We start from the raw sequence: 14,380 nt of genomic DNA, 5'->3' as shown, positions 1-14,380 counted from the left end.
TCTATTACCTTTGTGCAGTGTCAGTAGCTGAACAGTGTGCAAACTCCTGAAAATTATGGGAATGCACATGGCAGTATGTAAAAAGCATATACTGTCTATAGCCATCTGAATCAAGCAGTTCACATGTTTTGTTTTTTTAAAAAAAGGCCAAGTTTAGCAAATAAGAGCTCAGGCTCCTGGTGCAATACCTATAGAAACAAAGCTGAGAGTTAGCTATTTGACTGGTCAATTTTAAATAATTCAGAATTGAGGTTTAGTTGGTCCCCTCCCTCCTCCTCTTTGAGCTCTTGTGTGTGGGTTTTTGAACCCTGAACCAAATTAAAAAAGAGCGTATGTGATGGATCTGCAAAGCAGGGGACTACAACTCCCACCAGCTCCCCTCCCTTGCATTTCCCCTTCCACAGGCCAGATAAAGGGAAAGGTACTGAACCAGGAAGTGGCCTGGCTCTTGGAGTGGGAGCTGCATGGTAGCAGAGAGCTGTAGAGAAGCCCCTGGAACTGTGGATAGAGCTACATGTGGAACAGGTTGTAACTGTCAGGTGATACAGTTGGGTGCAGGTCTGTGTGGGAGTTGGGGGAGCAGTGGGGGCTGGGCAGGGGGCTGGTGCAGAGGGGCCCCAATGAGAGACGCTAGCTGAGCCTGGGCTGGAAATTTGCAAGCCCCTGTTTGCAAGACACTTGGTGTGAAGAGGCCTCTAACTCTCAATTGTACTGCCCAAGGACTCAAACAGGAACTGTTACTTACTTTGAACTGTTTTTGCAGATATTCTAGGTAAAGAGGCTTACTTTCCTTTTCCTGCCAGCCCTACTAAAATACACTCACTCAGCCATGTCTGAATGATTACTGGGACCCACCAGGGTTAGCACCTACGAGGCCTAGCTGCTCAGACACCTATAATGCTTGCCTGAGTTGTGGCACACCAGGCACACTACTGGCACCCTACGGTTTTGGTGTACTGGTCAGCTACAATAATTATAAGGAAATGTTACAAAATATTAAAAAACCCAAACCCTCTCCTCATAATTGACATGATCAGATAACTTTTGGAGCAGGAACAGTGAAATACTCAGCCTAATCTTCAAGCCTTTTATGGTATCTTGATGTAGACAATGGAACTCAGTTATGCATCTCCGACCTTGCACTTAATCTGGACACATTCCCCCTCTCCAAGTTCCTTAGCTGTCTGTGTGGTTCTGCACACTGAGTGGAGCAGGGGTGGATCCAGTCACATAAAGTTGCCCATTAGTGATGTGCTCTGTGGGGACTGGGCAATAAGAAACTGACAGGATCCCCGGGGTGCTTCCTTGGACTGTGGGACTGCTGTGCCCCCTTAACTCTCTCCAGCTTGGGCTGTCTCTCACAATGCGTTGCTAGTGACAAGCAGCAAGCCCCTCCAGGCTGTTATCACTCAGCACAACCGCTTGTGGAGACCCACACCGAGCTAGATTGCATGAATGCTCCCAGAGCCACTCATGAATCACACAGAGAAAGGCACCAGAGCCATATCCCCCCAGCACTGTACCCCAGGAATATACTGTCTTGCAGTGCTCAAGATGAGCAATGCAAATTTAATAGTTGGTTCACCACTTCATCAATGGAAAGTGGACTTACAGCAGCCTTTGTAAAACCTGAGCACATTTACCATTCACTTCAGGCAAACTCACTGGTAAAGATAAACCAGTAAAACAAATGTATGGACTACAAAAGATAGATTTCAAGTGATTATAAGTTATAGGCAAAAAGTCAGAGTTAGTTACCAAAATAAAATAAAATATATAAGCATGCTGTCTAAACTCTCAACCCTGTTAGACTGGGCAACATCTAGATTAAGCAGTTTTTCTCACCCCACTGGACATTGCAGTTCATAGTACACAGATTTCACCCTTGAAATATGGGCCAGTCCCCTCAGTAGGAGTCTTCAGGGTGTCCTTGTTGCTTGCAGCGTAGGTGGGTGAAGGAGAAAGGCCCAGCATGTGGCCACGGTGTTTTGTTTTATACACTCAGTCCCATGTGCTTGGGGACCACAAGTCCAGGCATGTCTGAGGCCATTGCCAGTCTCCAGGCAAGGTTGAGCAATTCCCCTGGTGTGGCCTCCTGCAGGTGAGTCATTGAATTGTAGCTCCCTTGCTGGACAATGGCTGTTGATGGGTTGTTCGACACCCTGAGCAGATATTGGTTATGTTGCGGTTCAAATACAAGACAGAACAAGGCTTTGAGCAAGCAAGCAGGCTGGTCTGCTGACAGGCTGGTCTCCTGTCAGCTTTCCACCCTCTCTTTTATTCTTTCTCTCCCCCCGCGCATTACATACTCCAACAGATAAAAGGAATACACTGGCTTTGTTTAATATTCTTATTTACCAATATCTATCTACTGCATTCCTTGCTCTCGGGCCTTGAGCCCAGTCCTGGGAGGCTTCCCACGGTTCATGTCATCTGGGCGAGATTCCAAGGTTCATGCCCTTGAGAGGAGCCGTGTGTGCACTGCTCCTACACAACACTCCGGGTGTGCCCTGAATGTTGCCAAGTGCATGAACCCTGCATGAATGCTACATCCCCTCCTTTTTTGTTTATTTGTGCTCGGCCATCTCATGGTAGCCATCAGTTTGCTTTTGCAAGTCAATTAACTCCCGGACAAACAAGGTCATAACTCGTGGAGCCTGCCAGGGCAGTTCTCGACAAAGCCTTAACAAAAAGGAAATACATTGCACACAGCAACAGCAAACAATAAGCCCAAGAAGGTAAAGTGTAATTGGTCGGGCCCCAATTAGCCATGCTAGAGTACTGGGAAGAGAGGTTCGCGTAAGCAGCGAGCATCATCTCATTCCCTATTTCCTTAGGGTGATGACATACTGGAATAAGGCACGTACCTAACAATTCTTCAGCTGTTACAAAATCAGATAAACAAAAGTGGGTAACATTTGCTATTGAAGCCAATCTTTCCCATAGGTTATATGTCATTCGGGCCCGTAATGGAGGAGACGCTCCCAAGTCAACCTCTACAGGAAATAGCAGGCACATAAGGCACACAATCAATACAGAATTAGCAGTGATTTGGGCGAAAATGGCCACAGACAGAGTCTCAGGAGTCTCTGGCTGTTGGTTTGCTGCCAGTCTTCGTTGAGCCACGGCGACCAATGCTTTCACTGCTCCCCATGTCACGGGCTGGCTTGGGACACTACGTCTCCTCCGTCTCCGATCTGCCATTGTCGACCCGGGAGGCACCGTGTTCTCCTCCAAGGTCAGCTGAAACTCCGGTATGGGGTTTGACAGCCCCTGGTGCCACGCCATGCTGTTTCAGTGCCGGTCGCACATACCGGGCCGGAACCCACAACGGTCCTGCAGGGAGAGAGACAGCAGCATATCCCTGACCCCAAGTAATTAAAGGTACTGGGCCCAACCATTGCGGATCGGGCAGCTGACGGTAATAGACACGCAGTCTTTCCAGTAGCTCGGACTTATGAAAATGCCAATCCGCAGGGGTCTACTGATCTGTATTCAGTGTTAAATTATTTAAAGTAAACAAAAGGACATGCAATTGTTGCTGAATGTCTCCTAAGGTTCGGAGATGCAGCTCCCCTTGTTTTAATTGTTTGTCAAGCAAGGTTTTTAGCGTGCGATTTGCACGTTCAACAATAGCTTGGCCTGTGGAATTATAAGGGATCCCGTGTTTGAGACGGACGTCCCATTGGGCACAAAAGGAGGAGAGGGCTGTGGAGCAATAGGTTGGGGCATTATCCGTTTTTATCTGGCTCGGGTGACCCATAACAGCAAAACAGGCTAGCAAATGGTGAATAACTTTGGGAGTGGCTTCCCCACGCTGTGGGGTCGCCCAGAGGAATCCCGAATAGGTATCAGTGGAAACATGTAAAAACGAATAGGGGCGGAATTGTGGCACGTGAGTGACATCCATTTGCCACAGCTGATTCGCTGCGGTACCTCTGGGGTTAACGGCATAAGAACAGGTAGGGGCAGCAGCGGCACAATGAGGACAGGAACGAACAATAGAACGTGCATGATCAGCAGGAATGTGAAATTGTTGGGCCAAAACAGAGGCAGACTGATGAAAAAAGGAATGGCTTTCGATGGGGTCAGAAAAAAGGGAATTTACCTGACCACGTAATGCACGATCAGCGCGCGCATTGCCTTCAGTGAGCAGCCTAGGCAGAGGGGTATGACTGCGAATATGAGCAACAAAATAAGGGAAATTACGAGTGGTGATGAGATACTGTAAGGACAAAAACAGGCGAAGAAGGTCCGCATCGACCTGAGGGGTAATGAGGGCAAGGGGTAAATGATCAATTACCTGATAAACATAATGGGTGTCCACAATTAAATTAAAGGGACAATCAGCAAAAAGTTGAAAGGCCAAAATAACAGCAGCCAGTTCTGAGCGCTGCGCGGAACGCTGAGGCAGCGTAAAACGAGAATGCCAACGAGGGGGGTCACCTAATTGATAGGTGACAACACCGCGACATGGAGAGCCATCAGTGAAAAGAATGATAGCTGAAACAATAGGTCGAGAGCGGCTAAGACGATGTACGATTAGTGGCACCTTTTGTGTGATCACCAACCGAGGATCTTTTGGGGGATTATAAAAGATCTCTCCCACATAATCACAAAGAGCAACCTGCCAGGCCAAAGAGGTGTGATACAAGGAATCAAATTCACTACGTGATAAGGGGAAAACAATGGCAACTAAATTAGTGCCCGTGAGTTGCACTGCACGGTGGCGGGCTTTACGAACGAGGTCGGACAGAGTGTCTAAATAAGGATAAATGTTCCGAGGAGGAGTGGAAGACAAATATATCCACTCTATAATAGAGACGGCTGTGTCTGTACGAGGTACAAACAGAGCCGCAGTAGGCGTATGAGGGGTGGCAAGGAGAACCAACCGCAGGGGACGAACCTCAGTGAGTCTATCCACGAACTGCTGACTCAATACTGCATTGATCTGTCGAATGCAGGCAATGTGCTCTTCAGTGATGGCAATAACTGCGCCCGGTGCCCATGCTCCACGTAGGAGCTCGAACAACGGCTGCAGCATCGATGTGGGGAGACGTAAGTAGGGTCGAATCCAATTTAAATGACCCAAAATTTGTTGTAATTTAACAAGGGTTAGGGGTTGGGGTAGGACCACTTCCGGGCAAACAGGGGCAGCATAGGTTTGTAAAACCTTATGCCCGAGATATTGGTAGGAATAAGAGCGTTGGATTTTTTCTGGTGCCACTAACAGGCCATTTTGGCCAAGAATCTGAGACAAATATTCAAGCTGTTGTGCCGTGACCTGGGGACTGCTAAGCAAAATGTCATCCATATAATGGTAGACCTTTAGTGTGGGGTATCGGGCACGAAAAGGGGCGAGGGCCCGATCCACAAAAAAGTTGACACAAGGTTGGACTATTTTGCATTCCCTGGGGCAAGACCTTCCACTGATACCTTTGAGAGGGTCGCTGATTATTGTATTCTGGCACCGTAAACGCGAATTTTTTGCCATCTTGTGGGCAAAGGGGGATTGTGAAAAAACAATCTTTTAAATCTAACACAGAAAGCTGATTGGTTTGAGGAATTAAATTTGGGTTTGGCAACCCAAACTGCAAGGGGCCCATGGGTTGGATGCGTTTATTTATTTCCCTTAAATCATGTAACAGCCTCCATGCACCAGATTTTTTCTTAATAACGAACACCGGGGTATTCCAAGGACTAGTGGAGCTCTCCAAGAGCTGTGCATGCAGATGTTGTTGCACAAGCGAATGAAGCGCTTTCAGCTTTTCTAGGGGGAGGGGCCACTGGTCAATCCATACGGGCTCTAAGGATTGCCATACCAATGGTAATGCGGAGGGCAAGGTGGGTGGGGGAGGGTTTTGGGTCATTATATATTAATATCGAGGGTGGTGTCCAGCTTTACAAGTAAGTCACAGCCCCAAATATTGAGGTGGACAGGGAGCACAAAAGGGCAGATCGTAGCAAGGGCACGGCCTCCTGGTTTAGAGACCGTGACCCAAGACAAACTTTGGCGCCTGGGTTTGCTACCCCCGATCCCCCACAACTCTTTAGAAGGAACTGTTGGCCAACTGACTGGCCAGTCCTGATCACAAATCACCGTAACGTCAGCTCCAGTGTCCACCAGCCCTGTAAAAGGAAAATTATTTAAAAGAAGTGTTAATGAGGTTTCGAGGGCGGAGCGACATTGTTAGAGCAACAAGTGGAGAGGACGTGTCGTGAGGTGGCGACTGAGACAGCGTCGATCCAAAGCCGCCTCCGCCCCGGGCTCGATCCTCTGCGGCTGGCGCCTGATAGGGGACTAAAATCAATTGTGCAATTGACCGTCCACGCGGGAGCGACTGCGGAAGATGGGTCCACACCTGAACCTTAATAATGCCGGTGTAATTGGCGTCAGTGACCCCTGGGATGACAAAAAAACCCTGTTTCCCAGCGTGTGAGCGAGGGAGAATCAGACCCACAAATCCGGCAGGGAGAGGTCCCGTCACCTGTGTAGGTATGGCACAAACCTCCCTCGGCAACTGAAAATCAGCATCCTCCTGCATAATCAGATCAGGCCCTGCACTTCCGGCAGTCGCCGCCCTCATGGAGTCTATGGATTTTAAGGCAGAGGAACAGTTGCCTGAGTGGGAAACACCCCCGTTTGGCCCTGGGTTCGGAGGGGGACCCGTCGTGCGGTTTCCCGACCCGCTACGACACTGATTAGCCCAGTGATAGCCCTTCCGACACATAGGGGCACTTCTTTGAGGGGCGGGCGGGCGCCGTCGATGAGCAGCACCCTCGCTGAAAGTGACCCTCCTTACCACAGCGATAACAACGCTTCCCCTTCTTCCCGCTTTTCCGCAGGGCGGCGGCCAGAACCCCAGCTTTATGTGCTTGTGTGCCGATGTTTTGGCACACCCGCAGCATGTCCGACAGCTCTAGAACGTGAGCGGCTTGTGCCACCTGGAGAGCACGGCGGCACTCCTCGTTCGCATTTTCAACCGCCATTTTTAACAGAATCTCCTGAGCTGCTGCAGGGTTATCCACCTGTCGGAGGATAGCCTCCTGCAATCTGTTGGTAAAATCCATAAAGGACTCTGATGCACCCTGACGGATACTGGCAAAGCTGTTGGTAGGTTTGCGTGAATCCGGGACCTTCCGGAAAGCATGCTGGGCGCAGGGGGAAATAATGGAGAAGACGGCCTGAGGGAGTTGAGACTGCATCTGAACGGTAGCAAACGGACCCTCCCCTGATAACTGCTCATAAATGACACCTTGCGCTATATATACCTGGGCTTGGCATTCCGCCATCTGCCGATACTCACTAAGCCAAATAACATACTGACTGGCCGTCAGCATCATGCGCAACAGCACCTTCCAATCTTCAGAGACCAGGGTGTACCCAGTACCTAGCCCTTCAAGGAGACCACGTACATACGTGCTCGTGAGGCCGAACTCGCGAATCGCTTTCTTTACCTCTCTGATCACCGAGTAAGGCAAACTGACCCAGTTTGCAAGCTGGTTGCCCTGGCCATCATCCTGCCAGGTCACTGGGCAAACAGAGACCAGATCAGCTAATTCCTCTGCTGTAAGATCTGGGCGAGTCTTCGCTGCGTGAACCATTTGTTGCACCAGCGAAAGCCCCTGAGTAGACGCGGATGACCCCCCGGGGGGCCCCGGAGCATGGGGCCCCACGGGGGGACGGTGACCACTCACCGGCTCCAGAGGGGAAGACAAAGGAGGCGGCAGTAATTGAGGCACTGGGGGCGAAGCAGGGGGAGGGATGGATGGCTGCAGGAGCGGACGGGAGTGGCGAGATCACCAGCCTCTCTATTGGCGCGAGGGAGGGCCTTTCTGAGGCGACACGCTGTATCGCGTAGCGGCAGAGGTGCCAGGCATGTAAAGCCTGCACAGGCGCCCGAGGCTCTTTGTGCAATGTCTGGCCCAACCGCTCCCAGTCTGCTAGCTTAAGGGTTCCGGCTTCAGGATACCATGGGCATTGGGCACTCACCTCCTGTAGCAGGAGAGTGAGTTCTCGAGTGGGACAATCATGCTGAGCCTTACGCAGCAAATACTGTAGCTCATGGCGGTGTTGCACTTGCAAAGCAGAGTGGGAGCTTCCCATACTTACCACGACGAAAAATACTCACCGGGATCCGCGAAGTGGATGAGTGACGCGTCTGAAACCCTTGCCAGGCGAGCTGAGTGCTGAGGGCCCCACGTTTGGGCGCCAGTTGTTGCGGTTCAAATATAAGACAGCACAAGGCTTTAAGCAAGCAAGCAGGCTGGTCTGCCAACGGGCTGCTCTCCTGTCAGCTTTCCACCCTCTCTTATATTCTTTCTCTCCCCCCGCGCATTACATACTCCAACAGATAAAAGGAATACACTGGCTTTGTTTAATATTCTTATTTACCAATATCTATCTACCGCATTCCTTGCTCTCGGGCCTTGAGCCCACTCCTGGGAGGCTTCCCATGGTTCATGTCATCTGGGCAAGATTTCAAGGTTCATGCCCTTGAGAGGAGCCGTGTGTGCACTGCTCCTACACAACACTCCGGGTGTGCCCTGAATGTTGCCAAGTGCATGAACCCTGCATGAATGCTACATTGGTTACTTTCCTTGCTGTTGCCTCTGGGGAGCTAATATCTGGCTGATCCCCCAACTTATAGCATGTTTTAGTGACAATCACACAACACAATTCTTCATATGCATTAATGATACACATATATGGATAGAGAAATGACTTTCAGCAGATCATAACCTTTCCCTGATACCTTACAAGTCATGCTTTATATATAAGATCACGATTATATAAAAATGAGGAATATGGGGTTTACAGGACGCTCCCCCAAGGTACAGAATGTCATGGAAACATTCTGTTTCTTTAGGTGTCTGCCCAGCTGGACAGTCTTTGCACGCTTTTAAAATACTTTTTATTTTAGGATTCAGGTGACGTTAAATCTTTTCATAGCTCAATTGCTTGTTTCAATTCAAGACATACAAGGGGTAAAATTGAGAGCTGTGTAATTCAATTGAGTTGTTCCCTCTGACACTATGGCTATATTGGCTCTTGGTGTATGTTCTGTCCTTCTGAACTCAGACTGGGTTGCAGCTGATACCAGAGGATGTTTTAGCAACTATATTCAGAGATAAACCTGGTTAGCAATAGCTTCTCTGAGTCAGTGACTGATTTCATACAGGCCGCTTTTAACTTCTTAAGATAAGCTTGTCATCGCTGCCTCCACAGACTCACCAGTCTGGGAAACAAGAGGCCAGCAAGCTGGATCTTTTATGGCAGTGCAGGGAACTAACTCCAGAATTATTGGGTTGGCTATTTCTTTTCTTCTTTTTCAATATTTTAGGCAGATGCATCTCACCTGCACTATCTGTGCAATCTAGTATTAGGCCTGTCTGAGCCAAGAACAGGTTGTACTAAACTTACATAGTTTTGTAATATGGATAGGTATACACTAGTGACTAGACTGAGAGCTCCAAACCCACTTCACTAGCTATTTCAGACAGGTTTGTAAGAAGCAAAAGGCAAGCGTGCTTATTCATTCATTGTTTTTTAGCCTGTGTAGTAAATCTGATCAGATGTGGCCAGGTGAGGCCAAACAGTCTATGGTTTGTAGTTCAAATATATGTAATACGCCAGCCTTCCGACAACCTAAACATAATGAATGAAAGCAAAAGGGCATCTTGATAACACCGTTTCCAGTGAAATCAAAATGGTTTTGATCAATCAAGGCTATATGTTTATAAATATATAAATGTAGTCAAAAGAGCACAGCAAGGGGTTTCTCAAACAGCTACAAGCAGGGTTTCCCCATAGCCTCAAACAGGTATAGCCCAGAGTCAGGGATTCTGAGGAACTTTTGTGTCTTTTATTCTTTACACAACAAACATAATATAAAGGAACCACAGGGGCACAGTGCGGTCCAAATAACCACATATAACGTGCCAGTCCTGGCTTTTGAAACACAGAACACAGTGAGGCCGCTCACAGGCTACAGGAACCTGGTTCTTTTATAGTGCCTTTGATTAGGATAACTCCCTACAGCTACTTTCCCATCGTGGCTGAGGTCTGTGGGTAAAAAAACTGTTCTTTTGTTGTGGGGTGGAAGAGAGAAGGGGAAAGAAACCCTGGAATATATCAGCACTATTTATAGTATTTATATTTGGTTAATTGTTCATTATTTCTGTGGCATCATAAGTGTGCAAAGAAACCTTTATATCACTATACACACTTTTTATTGTATTGGAAAGTAGCCTCGCATTCATGAGAATAACCTACCTGCAATTAGAATAAATGCAATAGCCTAGACTAGGAGAAAATATTAGATTTTTAAGGGACTACTATCAATATAATCCAGAATTTCTCAACCTTTTCCATTCTGCAACCCCCTTTTCCATACCAAGAACATCCTGGTTTCCCCCTCCCCCCACTTCTGTTTAGCATTATGATAATGACAGTATGGTCATAATTCCCTATTACCTGTTTGTGACTACCTGCTTGAGAACTCCGGATCTGGTTACTTTAAAAACAAGTTGAAAGTAATTTCAGGTACTACATCTGCCTCCGAGTCCTCTGCCAATTTTTGTGGCTTTAAAACAGAAAAATGTGATTGAAAACATATTTCTCTTCTCCTTGTTTCTTGGTGAAAGACCCCTCCCAAAACTGTTGGGGACTATGTACAAAGTGCTGTCAAATGCACAAAGTAAATTAACTGAGAAGAAGAGAAAGATATTTTGGTTATGGTCATCTGAAGTTACTTTAAAGAACACTAGGTTTAAAAAAATTCAGAAGTGGATGATTTTTAAGTTGACAGAATCCCTTTACTTGTTCTGACTGTATTGTAAAAATATTAACACAATAACGTTCTAGTCTGTAATGTTCTAGTTTTGTAATAAGATGATAAAAGGTTGTGCATCTTGTATTTTTATAAGAATTTAAAGCTGAAATTGCCTTTATTACAAAATATCTCAAATGTTGGAATCAACTGTCATATGTTTTAGAATACTGTTAAGTAATATTATGATGTCTGCCGTCATGCTTAACACCAGTAGTGTTGCTGCCACTGTGTAGTCTGTTTTTTATTTTACATGTAAACTTAATTTTATGTTGTCTTATGCAGGAATTACGTATTGTCTAGCTAAATTATAGGATTTATAGACATAAATGGAACTTGAAATGTAAATGTGCTAATAGCATTTTGCAGTTATTGTTTTTTGCTGTACTGATATGTGGGCTTTTCTAGCAATACTAGGTTGTGTTGTCTAGCCTCACTCACAGCATTATCCTCCAGCAAAGAGCTGTCTATTCAGAGAGACGGAGAAAAAAAATCTTTGCTTATACAATAGGATAATTTAGTATATTAATTTAAGGGATTCTTTGGACTCTAAGAATAGAATCCCATAATATTTTGGGTATGGAACTATTATGCATTCAGGGACTTTAATTTGATGCCTATATGTCAGCAAGCTTTACATTTTTCTTTGTTTTGTATTTGTTACACATAATTTAAAGTAAATAAGCATTTCATATACTGAATCTGAGCATTGCTGATCACAGGAATGTAGTCAAAATTTTATCCGTGTTTTCATTATAAATCTCTGTTATCCATGGTTTATAATTTCAATGCAAAAAAGTCATGCAGGATGGAATTTAGTACAGAAGGTCTCAGTATGGGAGTGACAGCTGTTCCTTATGTTTACTGCTGTCTACTTCTGCATTTATGAGGGGAGAAACCAAGGCACTGATTTGTTTAGAAAATGTTAAAAGGCCATAGCTTTCTTGAACTGGATGTTACAAGCTATATATATGTTTACAGTAGATCCCAGTAACTACCCAGGATGCCAAAGTACTTATATTTACATGGGGAAATTCTGGAATTGGAACTCTGGAGCATTCTATAGTTATGAGGAGTGAAGGGATTTAAAAAAGTATAGTGCTGTACACAGAATTTTGCATCACAACACATTGTTCCTTTGCACTTTTGTTATGAAATATGGTTGCTAAATACAAGAAAGTGATTGGAAAACGCTATAAATGGACAACACAGTGAAATGGCAGGAACATGAAGCTCTAGATTCTCAGTTTATGAAAATTGGTATAGAAAGACCTGCTGGAATAGTGTCTGTTTCCTCTGCCCAATCTGCCTTCTCTTAGGGAAGGAAAAGTTGATAACTGAAAGGAGAAAAAATCCTTGCTTCTTATGTGTTCTCTGATCTTAATGGCATTTTAGAGCCCCTTGTCTCAGGCTCAAGACCTTGGATTTAGATTGTTAAAGATTATTGGGAGGTTGATTTTTGCTGGGGAAGTCTGTTTTTGACTTTTGGCTTGGTTGGGCATTTTCTTCAGCTTGGAAAATGACAGCTAAAAAAGGGAGCTGTGATCTGCATACGCTTAGATTCTTGCAGAGACCCAGGGAGATGAAAGCACAATTGAAAAGGCCTATTTTAAATGTTTGAGGAATGAGTAATTGCTGGAAAGTGCAGGTTAGTAGAAGAACGAGCATCTAGTGAGCTTAGAATTGCCAGTTTTGGTTGGATGTATTCCTGGAGATTTCATCACATGACATAATCTTTAATTAAAGATTAATCTTTAATTCCTGGAGACACCAGGCCAAAGCTGTGTTACAGTTAAATCCAGCACTTCTGGGAGACATCTGTGACAACAGTCTTTCAGCGGGTGACATTTATGTACATGATGAAGAGACAATAATCTCTTAATGTAGAATTTACAATGCATTTTCTAATGTCATCAGGTTTGTTAGGTGTTTAAAAAAAAGTTCATCTTCTAATAAAATTTAACTCCTTGTGGTTAATGATTAGATGTCCAATATTCAGAAGACCAGATCCACAGGTTTATGCCAAAACTGATATAGTGCTCAGGGCTGCCATCAGGAGGCAAAGCAGAAAACTGTCTGGTTAGGGATTTGGGGTCTGGATATATAAGATTTCAGACTAGATGATCTAGCGCAGTGATACTCAGATAGAAGCCCGCGACCTCAAGTGGCTCTTTAATGTGTCTCCTGAGGCTCTTTGCAGCACATGATATTAAAATACGGTGTGATTGGTTAATAACTTAGATTGGTTAATAATTAAATCAGGATGTTTTTACTATGTTATTAACCAATTGTAATTGATGATAATACTTGGTCAGTCATTTTGCGTTGAGAATAATATATATGTATATAACTTAATATTTACCCCATCATACTGTTTAAATATGAATAATAGCACTATAATAAATGAAACAATGAATTCACACTACTGTGGCTCTTTTGGCTCCTGAACCACTGAAGTCTGAGTATCCCTGTTCTAGCAGTCCCTTCTGGCCTTAAACTCCATGACTCTGAGCAGTGTTGTTATAGAGATCTTTATCTTTCCCTCCCCTGAATCATCCTGGGCCTGAGCAGCAGCTACAATCTGCAGCCATTCAGAAGGGAGAAGAGTTTTTGGATATTGCAGGTGGTGATTGGGGATGGGTAGAACTCACTTCGGTCATGCAATGGTGGAAGAGGCTGAGGGAAAATTCTGTTGCCCATTATGACCCTGAAAGTAGGGAGAGGAAAGAAGGAAGTGCTGAAGGGAGGGATAGGAGGAGAGGAAGCAAAAGAGAAACCTGGTTACCAGGGAGATGGTGAGTTAGGCAGAATGGGAGAACCAACGAGAATAAAGTGGAGAGGAGCCCAAGAAAAAGTAGTGTGGAGAAGGGGATTATTTATTTGTTTTACAGTAGAGGCTAGGGGTCCTAATCATGGATCAGGAGGGAAAGGGGAATAAACACCAGGAGAGATGAATGAATGGAAAGACTAAAATAGAAAAGAAGAGTAAACTGGCAGGGAAACTGACACTGAAAAGACTGAGGAAAAGAGACCACCAAATAGAGACGAATATGTTTGAAGGAAGAAAATTTGGAGAACAAGGACTGCAAGGCAGTGTGGCTTTGTGTGGCTGTCAGGATATACCCACTTGGAGTAGTTTACAGGATCAGTGCCTCAGGTCTGCCAAGTATCATGCATTTTGTGTCGCAGTCATGATTTTGGCAACCCTGTCGCATTCCTGCAGCTCAGCTGGATTGTCACGCATCCAGCTGCGAGCATGATGAATTTTCTCCCGAGGGCACTAGATGCAACTGTGGAACTCAACTTCAGGCAGCCTGTCTACCTCCTTTCTGGCTTCTCCACTAGCTGGGTCTGAGCAGAGAAAGAGCAGCAGTGGCAGTGGGGACAGAAAGTGTGGAGGCTCAATACCAGTCCCAGACTCTCCAAGTCAGGCCCCAAGGAGACTCTAGCCCCAGGCTCTTTAGACCTTTACATCTCACACTGCCCCTACTGCAGGGCCAGCTTCCTCCAGCACCCACCCACCTACCCCTAGCCATCCCCTGACAGCA

The sequence above is a fragment of the Eretmochelys imbricata genome, chromosome 8, assembly GCF_965152235.1.
Source record: "Eretmochelys imbricata isolate rEreImb1 chromosome 8, rEreImb1.hap1, whole genome shotgun sequence".
Taxonomy (NCBI): domain Eukaryota; kingdom Metazoa; phylum Chordata; order Testudines; family Cheloniidae; genus Eretmochelys; species Eretmochelys imbricata.
This window is presented reverse-complemented; position numbering follows the sequence as displayed.